The sequence below is a fragment of the Montipora capricornis genome, chromosome 4 (genome assembly GCF_036669925.1).
Source record: "Montipora capricornis isolate CH-2021 chromosome 4, ASM3666992v2, whole genome shotgun sequence".
Taxonomy (NCBI): domain Eukaryota; kingdom Metazoa; phylum Cnidaria; class Anthozoa; order Scleractinia; family Acroporidae; genus Montipora; species Montipora capricornis.
In genome coordinates this window covers 26054969-26069968 of record NC_090886.1, presented here as the reverse complement: position 1 = coordinate 26069968, position 15000 = coordinate 26054969, and the positions used below count along the sequence as shown (strand labels likewise).

Sequence of the window (15000 nt, the reverse complement as noted above, 5' to 3'; positions counted from 1 at the left end):
CCATTATGTCCAAAATTGCTCTTGCGGCTTCAACTATGTAACGACCTGGAACGTAACCAGTTTGGTTACTAAGAATGATTTCCGGTAAAACTTTAACAATACGAGTCGCTATAACTTTGGACGCAATTTTGCGTGATTTATTTTCTGTTTACAATTCTGGCGCCGGAAAACCGCCAGTCTTTTTCAATAGCATAGTATAATACATTCATGGGCCATGGAGATCTCGGCGAAAGTGTGCAGCAACCAAGATGGTAAGTACGCTTTCGTTTGTTTGTATATTTTGTGTTGTGTGTCTGTGCTGTACTTCTTTTTCATAAAATTCATTTCATTAAGTTATTCTTTTACTACTTTTGCATTTGTTTTGCTATTCAATCCATATTCAGGGCATGTATCACCTATTATTATGATAATGATTAATCATTCTTGCAGTAAGAATGTATAATTCGGAAACTAAGCCTGAAAGCATCAAGTTGCTTTCCTTGAATGTTAGAGGCCTAAGCAACTTTCACAAGCGTAGGGCATTTTTTTCCTGGTGTAGGAAGCAAAAAGCTGACTTAATATTTTTACAGGAAACTCATTCCACAACAGAACGACAGGATCAATGGCGAAAAGAGTGGGGCGCCTCTGTTTTATTTTCGCACAGCAGTAAAAATGCTAGAGGTGTTGCAATTCTCACAAAGAGTAGTTTGAACATTACTATTCAACAGGCTGAAATAAGTTCGGATGGAAGGTTTATTGTTCTAAAAGCTGCTATTAACAATGAGATATAGACAATTGCAAACATATATGGCCCAAACAAAGATGCCGATGCTGTTAAATTTTATCGTAATTTATCAAAGTTATTAAGAAACAATGAACTTGGTAATGAAGAAGACATTATAGGTGGAGATTTTAATTGTCCTCTTGACATCACACTTGACAAAAAAGGCGGTCTACCGATCCCACGAAATAGTTAATTCTATAGTTGAATTGAAAAATGAATTCAGTTTACATGACATTTGGCGCTTAAAAAACCCAACATTGCAAAGCTTTACCTGGGGACGCTGCTCACCTTTTGTATCTTGCCGACTAGGTTACTGGCTAATATTTGATAAATTACATGATTTGGTAACTAAGGTCGATATCGTACCTTCGATCAAAACAGACCACTCCGCTATTTTTTTAGAACTTGAAGAAATCGAATCAAGTGAAAGAGGAGTTGGTTTCTGGAAACTTAACACTTCTTTATTGGCAAACGAAAATTATAAACACATGATGACAAACAATTTACCGACCTGGTTGGATGCAGGTAAAGACATACAGGATCCTGGACTTTCGTGGGATTGGATCAAGTTTAATATAAGGTCAAACTCCATTATATTCTCGAAACAAATAGCTTCTATTCGACAGAAACAAGAGGAGGAATTAAATAATCGTTGTCAGGAGGCAGTCCTAATGTTCCAAACAAATCCTTGTAATAATACGCGTCTGGCACTAGACAAATGTAAGCAGGATCTTGAAGCACTGTACGAGGACAAGGTAGAGGGGATTATACTACGCCCAAGAGCTCGATGGCATGAACACGGGGAAAAAAATAGCAAATATTTCTTAATCTCGTGAAACGTAACCATATTAAACGTAAGAAAGCTACACATTAAGGTTTTCCATTGTTTGCTCACTGGCGCGGCTTGCAAAAATACGAAACGTTTGGTTTCGCCCAGTGATTTGGTGGCTTTTAAATAGCTCTGCGATTCAAGAAAAATTCACTGCCTGACGAGTGAATTCCACGTTAAATTTCACTTGAAAAGCCGATATCGCACGAATCACGATATCGGTTTTTCGCGTGAAATTTAACGTGGAATCCACTCGTCAGGTAGTGAATTTTCCAAAAGAACCGTCATGTTGGTTTACCATCCGTTGTGCACCAATATGGCGGCCAGAAATTAACACGAACAGCTGGAATTCACTTAGCGATGACAGCGCTTACTTTTGGCTCATGAGATTAAATACATGTGTATGCACACATCTCCTAATGTACTTGAAACATTCAGACGACTGAGATTCAAAGGCATACACATTTTGTTCAACCAAATACCTTTTATCATCCTGTCACGCAAGGCGGCAATTCGGAAATTCAAAATGATGTATTTTCGAAACGTAAGACGCCTTGGCACTGGAAACTTCAAAAAAGATTTATTTCTAGGTCATCTTCAACTTCCTATTGATAAAAATTCAAAACACCCTGCGATTTTGATTTTAGAATTTGATGACGTCATTGTGAAAACCATCTATAATCAGAAGAATCGGTTGTTTAAAAAACTCCTATTTTCCCCTAATTTACTAGCCAAGTTGTTATCGGACAATTCACTGACAATAAGCCAAGCACATTCAAAATTGTAGTCTAAATCAACCAATCACAACCTTGGTTTCAATCACCATGGAAACAGTACAGACTCCCAAATCGTTCTTTCAGAGCGACATTAAACAATTTACGCCTCCTTTGTCAGTCTTTTAATGCAAATTTTCCATTTCTTTCCTAACTTGGCTCTTCTTCTTTTCTCGAAAATTGTAATTTTTACGATTAATTGGTAAGAGGACTTCGTCCAATTCGGTCTGTAATCATACTCGTGATAAACAAATCGGACTCCCGCTGTGCGATTTTCTTCGTCATTTAAGATAAAATTAAATTTCTTTTTACATACAGTTTGATTATAATTTAATACTGTGGGAATTCCCGGTCTACTTAGGACCTCAGAGTACTCAATGCATAGGTAAATAATGGCTAAAGCTCTCTTCTGTACACGCTCTATATCAATGCATTAAATACATCCTGGGAGCATAATGAATTCAAATATTGGTGCGGCGTAGCTTAGAATTGATCTAATACAGGTACAATAGACCAATGATATACGTTCCTGGCATGGTCGCCTAGCTCGGTTTAACTGTACCAGAAGGTACAAGTGCTTTAAAGCCTTCTTAATTACATGGCTGTTGTGTTTATTCCAAGTAACTTCATTTGAAATTGTGACGCCTAGCAACTTAGGGCTAGTAACGAACTCCAGAGTTTTGCCATTTACAATAATGGGTCGAAAATCGTCCTCTTTCTTGGCAAAAGAAATCCTAAACTGTTTGCATTTTTCACTATTTAGTTGAATTCTATTGCGTGATGATCACTTTACTACTCGGTCAGCTATAAGTTGGGAATTACTTTGTTTTCCTTTATAAACGATCTCAGAGGTTCTTGTGTCATCAACATATTTCCACAATTCTGCATTTGAGTCATTGCCTACTATTAGATCATTGATAAGAACGAGGAAAAGCCACGGACCTAAATTTATTCCTTGAGGGACTCCTGATGTTACTGATCCCGCGTTCGGAGAAACAACCCTTAGCGAGTTTGACGCGCTGGAAACGATGCGATAGGAAATCTACAATCCAGTTGACTACTGGGACGGGAATATCTAATTCACTTAGTTTGATTACTAAGATCCTATGGTCAGTCAAATTGAAAGCTTTCCTGTAGTCAAACATTATAACTCTAGCAGTTGCTCCAATTCTATCTGTCCCCTTCGCCCAGTTGTGGATCATATGGATCAGCGCAAGGCACTGCGCCATACTGGTTTGGAACTAGCATCTTCAAAACCGCGGGATTTACACCCGGGGATTTACATAATCACACACAACACAGTCCTCTGCAACTTTCGATAGACACGCTGTTGAGGAGATTGGTCTGAGATATTCCTTGAGATCTTCCACTTGCTTCCTCTTAGCAGAGGTGTAACATCCCCAAGTTTCCAAATGCGGGGTAAGCGCTGTTCATTGAGCAATACGTTCATGATCTTGCTCACTGGAAATGCAAGTAGTTTAGCATACTCTTTGAGTAGCAAATTGGGGATCTCATCAGGACCGCTTGCTTTAGTTGGATTTAATTTTGACAGCATTACTAGAACGCAAGACTCTGACACCTCTGGTAGAACTGGAAGTGCCTCACATGGCAACTGGTCCAGAGGGTGTGGCAGACGATACTCCTCTAGTGACTCTAAAAGAGCTGTATTGATCACATCCACCAATTGTTAGGTCGATAGATCGTTCAACTCGTCTATAATGGTGCTCTGCAAGTTGTACAAGTGAGACTGGGCTCCACACAAACGTTGCTCTAGCGCTTTGGATGCTCTTATCTTTCTTAGCATGTTCCACTTTGCTTTTATAGAAGTTTCTCTTGCACGCCTTGCTCTCGCGATTAACCATATTTCTGTAAAGTCTAAATTATGCCAACTGGACGCTATACTTGTGCAACGACTTTTAAATCTTTTGCATAAGCGATTTCAGGTGGTCTGTCATCCAAGGGGCGTCAGACATATCGACACGAACAAATTTCAGAGGCATCATGAGGTCAAGGCCAGTTCGAATCACTTCGCAAAATTCATTTAGTAAATCATTGCAACTGTTCGTGCCTGAAAAGGCATGGTCTATGACACTTAGATAACGCAAGTTTTTTCTTTTTTTTTTTTTTTTTTTTTTTTGGCAGCTTAGTGCGACCGGTACGGGTCCGCAAATGATCCCAGAACCGCAAATGATTCCCAAGCTGTACCACAAATGATACCAGGACCGCAAATGATCCCTATATTGGACTCAACTGATCCCGGAGCGCAAATGATCCCAATTTTGGACAGCAAATGATCCCGGAAAAAAAGATACCAGGACCGCAAATGATCCCTATATCGGACTTCAACTGATCCCGGAACGCAAATGATCCCAATTTTGGACAGCAAATGATCCCGGAAAAAAGTTACTGAATGGAATGGAGCGTGGAATAGTCTGGATAGAGATTAATGTGAAGAGCGCTTATTTTTATTAAAATCACTTTAAATCATGGCTCAAACAGGATGAGAAGTTCCAGTCGGCGTCTGAGGTTGTCATTTGTATGTAGGACGAAGGATATATTTCTCCATCAGAAAGATTTATAAGAGTATTATGGGACTCATCGAGCCATGATAAGATTTCATGATAAAATTTAACATTTACAGGGCATTGTAAATCAGGGTAAACCGTTCTTATACTGATCACAAAGATCATCATTTCTGATTTTAAATTTCTTAACTTCCCTATTGGTTACTAAAATTATAGAAAATTTTGTAACCAAATTTTCTTAATTTATTGTCCACCGTCTATTTATAGATTGTACTGAATGACTGTTCCAAACTAGTGGCAAAATAAGGAAAGAGGTTAGACCAGCGTTTAACGGCAGTAGGCTCTATAGTTTTGCCTTCCTGAAACAAATTGTAGTAGTCCTTACATGATCAGAATTAATATTGAACCTTCACTTATCATAATGTTTATACCAATGAAGAGTCGCGAAAAATCCGTTGTCGTATTCATTTGCAATGCTGATCTCAAATAAGGTCAAAAATATAGCTACCAAGATAAGACCATCTGCAACTTTATCCGTGGCATAGCAGTTCAAAACCACATATAAATCTCAGTTGAGAGAATGTTCTGGCTGAATACAACCTGTCAACCTTGCGCGAGCCAATAATGCGGCAAAGCAAACATGTTACATCGGTAACTGGTAATCCGATCAGAAGTCATGCAACTTTTGTCTTCATATTAGTCGCAATGCTCTCAAATTCAAAACAAACAAGTTTCAGTTTATTCACAGTACATTTCAGTAGCCTTAGATCAAGTTTAAAACTGTTCATGAATTGGACTGTCACTTCGAGATTAAAAGTTCTTTTTTCAGTTCACTGCACCACCGTTAAAGAAAACTGATCCAAACAAACCGACAATGTAAGATATCCTTTATTCTTGGCAAGAAGAAAATGTGCAAATTCTTGCCTCCTGAATAGCTGCACAATAAATGAGATGTGAGATAAACAGCTGCATCGTTGGAAGGTTACATTCGCAATACAGTTTATATGTCCTTAGTTTAATTTGAGGGATCATGTTCTCTATTATCATTTTGCTGTGGTCGCTGTAATTGGATCAAGTAATTGCTCCTCAAAGGAACTCTCGATATCAACTTTTATTCGATGTCCTGTTAAGTGTGACATAGTTGTCGGAGCTAGATCAGGGGCACCCAACGTCACTTTTCGGAAAATATCTGTTCGGAAGGCGATTTGAAATCTAGAATTTTCGGATCGCTTGTTGTAAAATTTCTTGCTTGCCTGCCTGCCCTAGGATTTTCGAACATCTTAAGATTGGTATAATTGCCCATTTTAAACGGATTTTTACCCTAAAAAGGTCACCTAGAATGTTCGGGAGCCTTTTTTCTGGCTGAAATTTTCGAAAAGATAAGCTTTGATCCCTATAATTTTCGGATCACTATACTTTCAGCTAGGAAATCCGAACAGATGAAACATTTTTAGGGGATAAAAATATGCCTATATCTTCCGTTTAAATACGAAAATATGTTTAAGAAAGCGATGTTTTGTGGTTTTGAACTATATTCTCGTTGGGTGCCCCTGCTAGATAACCTTGGTTGATCGTGAATTGTCCCAGTTTCGAGGTAACTCAGTGGGAATAGCATTAAGAGCAGATTTCACAGTAATAAACCTTTAGCTTGTGTCTTCAGTATGGCTTGGAAACGGATGGTGACAATGTTCTCGCCGACACAAGAAATAAAACAACGAACAAACGATTATTCAATGAAATTTATCAAACTTCATCGGCACCTATCAAAATATTTGTAATGCCCAAACTGTTGATAGTCCAGTAAGGTCTTTTGATAGTAACCAGAGGGGCAACCCGAGACGCCAGACGTAAGTGGTGATTTAGGAAAATCTCTTCTTTCAGAATAGCAAAAAGCACCATCAAGAAATGACGCCAATGTCCTATTAATTCCGCTCCCTTTCCTTTCTAAAGAACTCTTGTGATAACTTTGATTCACCTCTGATGGTAACACTCGAGAAGAGCGTGGAAAAATGGATTCTTCGAATTGTAACATTTTAAGCTACCTTCACAACTTTTTTCAACCAGAGTGGAATCAAGTTTTGTCAGGTTAAAAGTTGCATAGCAATGACGCGTTATTAGGCTTGAATACAATTTCTTGAATGCAATTTTTTTTTTTTCGTGTTATGAACAATGGTACTATCATTTGCCCTCGGAGATTATTAAGGTTTAATTTCACTTGCATTTTCAATTCAAAGAACGTGAGAAATAAATTAATCCTTAATTTCATCTCTAAGGCCCTCAAAGGGGTTTTGGGGAATAAGAGAACATAGATAACTTCAACTGGGGAACAGGGGAGCAATGTCAAGATATTTTAGGAAACAAGGAAACAAAAGCAATTTTTGGGGATCAAAAAGCTGGGAACAAGTTTGAAAGTAATTTCGGGAGGTTTTTAAAATCGACAACACAAAGCTAAAGAATTTGCCCTCGGTCACGCGAATAAAACCTGTTAACCTTGTGCGAGCCAATCATGCGTCAAAGCAAACATGTTTATATCGGTAACTGGTAATACGATCAGAAGTCATAGAAAATAACTTTTGTAACATAGGACGGGGAGACCTACATATCCTGTGATGCATGATTTGAAGCGGAGAAAAGCGAGTGCTTTGACCATTTACACAGTTTACGTAAGTTTGAAAGTAATTTGGGGAACAAGGAAACGCAAGCAAATATTTGAAGGGAACTAGGACCCTCCCTCTTTCCCCCCACCCCCCCCCCCCCCTTTTAAATTTACTAACAATAATCAACGAAAAAGTGATTAAAACTGACATACGGTAAGGGCAAGCCCCAAACGCAAGACCGCAGTGGGTTCCTTCACGCACTTCTTAATTAAAGCACTCACTTGATCTGCCACAGTTCTTCAAATCTGGATACTTTTAAACCAGGCGGCTTTTAAAGGGTTTTAAATAATATATTTTAATCATTTTGAATCCCCTTCTGCGTAATCATTTATCAAAACATTTTTTTTTTATGATATCACCCTTGTCGCCCCATAGAAAAGCCAGGTTGGGTATAAGACCAAGCGGGAGCCCATGATCAGGAGCTTGCCTCTCGCATGCAAGCCTTAACTACAATGGATTTATACCTAATTTGCACTGTGCCAATAAATAGCAAAGATGTGCAAGCTCGAGGGTAAACCTGTGGCAAAGAGGGTAAATGTCACATTTGCTACCATATTTTCACCTTAGTGTAAACAGGGTTCAAACCCGGTATTTACCAGATTTCCTAAAGGTTTGCAGCTGAGTAGGAATACTTATTTATCATATTTGCACTGTGCAAATTTGGTGTACATCCATTTTCTCGTCCGGTGAATATATGGCGGCAGAGGGCGGCCATCCAAATTTAAAAGTTGAAATGAGTCGAATTTGAGACGTTAAATTCAAAAACTCAAAATCAAAAGTCGAAAGTAAATATCAAAAGTAAAATGTGAAAATCATGATTCCCTCCAGGGATGTAGAATTTGAGTTTGAAATCAAAGGCTCCTGCGAGCCAGATCATGGATGAATTGGATTAGAACTAGCAAGGGCTCCTTATGTCTATATCATGGTAAATAATGCGCATGCATTTTTCTGTGGTGCCGTTCCCTGAGCGGACTGGATCTTGCAGTTATGCGCATAGGAGTAATAAGGAGTCATGTTTTTTCATGGCAAAGACGAAATCATCAAATATATAGCATTGCATTGAATTGCACTGTACTGTAGTTTTTTAGAGTAAATTTAATATCAATAAATTAACTTGCCATTCAAAACTTATTACTGCAGTTATTCACAACTTAAATGTCTTTTGTTATTGAAAAAACTCTCACCTCAAGCAATATGTCACTAGTTTCACTGTCACACGACAAGAACGTTACATGAAAAAATCCAAGAAATTGGAATGTTGTAGGAGACAAATTTATGAACCATCTTTACAATTCTCAGGTTTGTGCAGTAAGTACATCTTTTCTGAGTTATTTGTCGAAGCGTTTCTCTCATATTATAGACTTTTGTACGGTGCCGCCATGTTGTGGATCATATGTGGCGGCCGGTAGTAACAGAACATCTGAAGTTTACGTTGCCATGAAAGCTCTTACTTTTCACTCGCGAGACAGTACACATGAGAAACGGTTCATCTGCGGAGAATAACGAGAGACATTTTTTCAATCAAAACAAATTCGGATAGTCAAAATCCTGTATTTTCAAAAACGAAAAGGTTACGGAAGTGGTAACTTGTAAAAAGAATTATGTCTAAGTCGTCTTTAACCTCATATAAATAACAATGCAGAAGACCTAACGATTTTAGAATTTGGAAACGTCACGATGAAAACCATCTACTAGTGCGGAATCAAACAGTTTCCGATAAATAAATAAAGACATGTAGAAAGTCTGTAATAAATGTTGAAACAAAATCCATGCCGTGCAACACAATGAGATGCTTACCTAAGTTTGTAGATGATACAACATTTATTCCCGGTTACATTCTTTCCTCCGGTGGAAAAAAATCCGTTCAAATAAACCAAGGCGATTGATCATATTAGGCAATTTTTGGTCGCTCTCGTGAATTTAACGTTCATTTTTCGCACACTATCTTCGTAACGGTATTAACTTACCATTTTCTAACTCCACTATGTGACAAAGGCATATTTTGTTTCAGAAGAGAACCAAAAAGTGTTAGCGTTGCATCTTAATTCACCATAAATCAACGCCATTTCACTCGAAGACCCACCGAGCAAAAACAACTCCTTTCTTCTACTCCCTGAAACCTTACAAAGATAGAAACACAAGATCTCTAGGACAAAAGTACTACTTTCATATTTTTAAATTTTGTTTGGCCGTTTAAGGCTATTTGCTTATCTTCTTTCTACCTCGGAACGACTAAACAAACTGGTTCACAAGAAACAGGTCGATTGTAGCATTCGTTCTTTGCAAAATAATGTTCACAATGGAGCACACAAGAACTAAGCAAGACCTATAAATAACGTAGAAAATTCTCCTTACCCTTAAAGGTTGCCGTTCTCGAAGAAAAAGCATCTGTCTACTTTATCAAATACTTGAAGATGTGAGGTTTAATTTAATACTGTGTCAATTATCGCGGGCGGAAAGAAGTTCAAACTAAATGTTTGTTCTCAGCGTAATAACCGTCACCAAGTCCGAGTGGTCTAATCGCCGTAAGGTAGTTTCGAAATATTGAAAGACACAGAATGGTGGATTCACACCATCGGAGCTTAATTCAGTATCCGTGTAGAATGGAAATAATAAAAAAAAAAAAAAAAGACAGTCGTCTGGTTTTAAGACGTGGCATGCCTACGGCATCTCATGTAATAACTAGATTAATTGGAATGGAGTGAGTGAGAGACATCGAGTCGTCCATGAGCTAAAAACCCACTTTCCACCATGCATATGGATGAAGGGCGTCTGGAAAAGCTAGAATTCGGATCCGGAACCGGAACAAAAACAAGAAAGGTCGATGGTATCCAGTTGTTTCATTTTAAGCAAACCCTTAGCTGAAACTTATGTGCAACAGCGCTGCAAAACAAGTTTTCAGGAGAAGTTTCACCGTGTAACACAAAAAGTCGAAACATGCCACAAAAGCGTGGCACATCAATTCATCTTATGCTTCCTTCACATGAACCTTATTAAACGGAAATGACATTAATTACTTTTAAGCGACCTTTCCATTTATGGCAAACTGGTTATGATAACTTTGGATCACCCCTTATGAAGCCACTAAGCAGCAGTGTCGAAACTTCGGGTCTTTGGGTTGTCCCTTCTTAAGCTATATTCACAATTCTCTGAACCAGAAAAGCATCAAGCTATGCAAGTCTGGTTATAAGTTGCTCAGCAATGAAGCGTTAATGTGAGTAAATGTCATTTCGTGAATGCAATCATCTTAACGGAATATCTTAACGGAAAATTATTTGTTTTAGAAAGGAAAACCTTTATTTCAACAATTAATTCAAGAAGTTACTGTTATTTAAGTGAAATTAAGAATCAGCGGAGAATGCATCAAATCTGGGTGCTGATTATGTTCTTATGATACAAGCTTGCGCTGAGGCAAGCCTGTCAGGTGATGTGTTGGCTTAATATCTTCACCACGAAAAAAATTTTGCGCGCTAACTATCCACTGAGAGCATTGAGGAGGATAAAGTCCTTAATTAATATATATAAGCCCCATGATCAGAATTTATATGGAACGGTCACTTATCACAGTGTTCAAACCAAGGAAGACTCACGAAAATCAGCTACATACCCATTTCTGTTAAATCCATTGTCGTATACATTTGCAATGCTGATCTCAAATAGGGTCAAAAATATAGCTACCAAGATAAGACCATCTGCAACTTTATCCGTCGCATAGCTTTGTGACATACGCTTTTGTACCATCTTCTAATATCAGTTCAAAACCACATATAAATCTCAGTTCAGAGAATGTTCTGGCTGTGGACAGGATCGTGGCAAACTGACTGAGCCTTCTGTGAAGAGATTTTGAGGTTTTTAAAGTCGACGACACAAAGCCAAAGAATTTACCCGCGGCGGCGAGAATAGAACCTGTCAACCTTGCGCGAGCCAATCATGCGTCAAAGCAAACATGTTTGCATCGGTAACTGGTAATCCGATCAGAAGTCAGACAACTTTTGTCTTTATTTTAGTCGCACTGCTCTTAAATGCAAAACAAACAAGTTTCAGTTTATTCTCAGAACATTTCAGTAGCCTTAGATCAAGTTTAAAACTGTTCATGAATTGGACTGTCACTTGGAGATTAAAGTGTATCCATAGCTTTTTTTTTTGCAGTTCACCGCGCCACCATTAAAGAAAACTGATCCAAATAAACCGACAATGTAAGATATCCTTTATTCTTGGCTAGAAGAAAATGTGGAAACTCTTGCCTCCTGAATAGCTGCACAATAAATGAGAGTGTCATTGTCTGAGAAAGTGTTCCAGGGGCCAAAAGTTGTGGTAAACCGATTTGGCTGAAACTTGGCACAGAAATTGGGTATAATGAGATATTTCAAAAGCCACTTTGGCTCACTTCTCTGAATTTTAGTTTTGGAGTTACAGGGGGGGGGGGGGGGGGGTCTCACTTTTTGCCCTTTGAGCACCAAAAATGGCTTTTGAAATATCTCATTATACCCAACTTCTGTTCCAAGTTTCAGCCAAATCGGTTTACCACAACTTTTGGCCCCTGGAACACTTTCTCAGACAATGACATTTAATTTGAGGGATCACGTTCTCTATTATCATTTTGCTGTGGTCGCTTTAATTGGATCAAGTAATTGCTCCTCAAAGGAACTCTCGATATCAACTTTCATTCGATGTCCTGTTAAGTTTGACATAGTTGTCGGAGCTAGATAACCTTGGTTGATCGTGAATTGTCCCAGTTTCGAGGTAACTCAGTGGGAATAGCATTAAGAGCAGATTTCACAGTAATAAACCTTTAGCTTGTGTCTTCAGTATGGCTTGGAAACGGATGGTGACAATGTTCTCGCCGACACAAGAAATAAAACAACGAACAAACGATTATTCAATGAAATTTATCAAACTTCATCGGCACCTATCAAAATATTTGTAATGCCCAAACTGTTGATAGTCCAGTAAAGTGTTTTGATAGTAACCAGAGGAGCAACCCGAGACGCGAGACGTATGTGGGTGATTTAGAAAAATCTCTTCTTTCAGAAAAGCAAAAAGCACCATCAAGAAATGACGCCAATGTTCTATTAATTCCGCTCCCTTTCCTTTCTAAAGAACTCTTGTGATAACTTTGATTCACCTCTGATGGTAACACTCGAGAAGAGCGTGGAAAAATGGATTCTTTGAATTGTAACATTTTAAGCTACCTTCACAACTTTTTTCAACCAGAGTGGAATCAAGTTTTGTCAGGTTAAAAGTTGCATAGCAATGAAGCGTTATTAGGCGTGAATACAATTTCTTGAATGCAATTATGTTTTTTCGTGTTATGAACAATGGTACTATCATTTGCCCTCGGAGATTATTAAGGTTTAATTTCACTTGTATTTTCAATTCAAAGAACGTGAGAAATAAATTAATCCTTAATTTCATCTCTAAGGCCCTCAAAGGGGTTTTGGGGAATATGAGAACATAGATAACTTCAACTGGGGAACAGGGGAGCAATGTCAAGATATTTTAGGAAACAAGGAAACAAAAGCAATTTTTGGGGATCAAAAAGCTGGGAACAAGTTTGAAAGTAATTTGGGGAGGTTTTTAAAATCGACAACACAAAGCTAAAGAATTTGCCCTCGGTCACGCGAATAAAACCTGTTAACCTTGTGCGAGCCAATCATGCGTCAAAGCAAACATGTTTATATCGGTAACTGGTAATACGATCAGAAGTCATAGAAAATAACTTTTGTAACATTGGACGGGGAGACCTACATATCCTGTGATGCATGATTTGAAGCGGAGAAAAGCGAGTGCTTTGACCATTTACACAGTTTACGTAAGTTTGAAAGTAATTTGGGGAACAAGGAAACGCAAGCAAATATTTGAAGGGAACAAGGACCCTCCCTCTTTCCCCCCACCCCCCCCCCCCCCCTTTTAAATTTACTAATAATAATCAACGAAAAAGTGATTAAAACTGACATACGGTAAGGGCAAGCCCCAAACGCAAGACCGCAGTGGGTTCCTTCACGCACTTCTTAATTAAAGCACTCACTTGATCTGCCACAGTTCTCCAACTCTGGATACTTTTAAACCAGGCGGCTTTTAAAGACTCTTAAACAATATATCTTAATCATTTTGAATCCCCTTCTGCGTAATCATTTATGAAAACCTTTTTTTTATGATATCACCCTTGTCGCCCCATAGAAAAGCCAAAAACGTGGTGCTGCTCACGAAACACAACGTACCTTTCAGGTCGGGTATAAGACCAAGCGGGAGCCCATGATCAGGAGCTTGCCTGTTGCATACAAGCCCTAAGTCCAATGGATTTATACCTGATTTGCACTGTGCCAATAAATAGCAAAGATGTGCAAGCTCAAGGGTAAACCTGTGGCAAAGAGGGTAAATGCCACATTTGCTACCATATTTGCACCTTAGTGTTTATCAAAGAGCAAGCAACGAAGATATACTCAAGGAACCCGTTGAAGGAATTGGAATCACAGATACTCGTCCTTACCTGGTTGGAGACAGCGCATACCCTATTTCCCCCTGGCTTATGAAGCCTTATCCTGAAGGCACGCGTAACCCTGGCGAGATAACATTTAACAAGGAACTGTCGTCGGCACGAGTAGCCATCGAATGCGCTTTTGGCCGCCTCAAAAGTCGTTGGAGAATTCTACAAAAGCGCTTGGATAGCAGAATAACTTTCTCGGTGAAGATTTCCATTGCTTGTGCAGTGCTGCATAACTTTTGTATAAAAATTGGGGACGAATGGGAGGATGATTTTTACGATGACGGTGATGACCGCGGAAACGAACAGAACAATGACTTCATGCAGGACGGGGAAGATATAAGAGAGTTGCTAAAGGACAGTCTATGATTCTTCAAATCTTTTTTAATTATTTCATCCTTTTATACTGTATTTGAATTTTCACAAAGAAAATAGAAGAAAATCAACGAGCAAATACTATAAAAATATTGCATTGTAATTTGTGCTCAACATGCAGTTGTGGAATCATTAGAAGCGATTTCCATCACTGTATAAAATTTCTAGCAATTAAATACATATTGTTCAGATTTTTTAACAAAAGTGTATGATAAAGATAATTTTTGTCTTTATAACAAGAAATCAGTTAAAACTACATTCATTTGTTTCCATAATTTCGTTTGATCGACTCGTAACATAAACAATAACATGTCTTTTGATAATGTTGGATAATTGTTGTCTCTGAATTAAAGTTTAGTTGTCTTTCTCATTCTGTTGGTCAAGGATTTTCACAATTGATCCCATAAATTGGTTCATCATAGCTAGCTGCTGCGTCTGTGATTGTTGCAAAGAATCCATGAATGACGCAACTTTCTCCCCCTGCTGCCTCACATCCTTCAAAGGAGACAGACTAATTACCGAGTTAGGATTTCGAGTTGAATTTCGAGTTGGATTTTCGAGTTGGATTTTCGAGTTAGGATTTCGAGTTGGATT

At 38.4% G+C, this 15000-nt stretch overlaps 1 long non-coding RNA gene and 1 pseudogene across 1 annotated transcript in view; both read right to left on the bottom strand.

Moving 5' to 3' along the window:
• Positions 1 to 11483, bottom strand: part of LOC138045852 (uncharacterized) — a 30704-nt gene extending 19221 nt beyond the window's left edge. The window contains exon 1 of the long non-coding RNA XR_011131678.1: positions 11155 to 11483. This is a non-coding gene — a long non-coding RNA (uncharacterized lncRNA). The remainder of the gene's footprint in view (positions 1 to 11154) is intronic.
• A 2917-nt stretch (positions 11484 to 14400) lies between these two features.
• LOC138045851 (uncharacterized) overlaps positions 14401 to 15000 on the bottom strand; it is a 2882-nt pseudogene continuing 2282 nt past the window's right edge.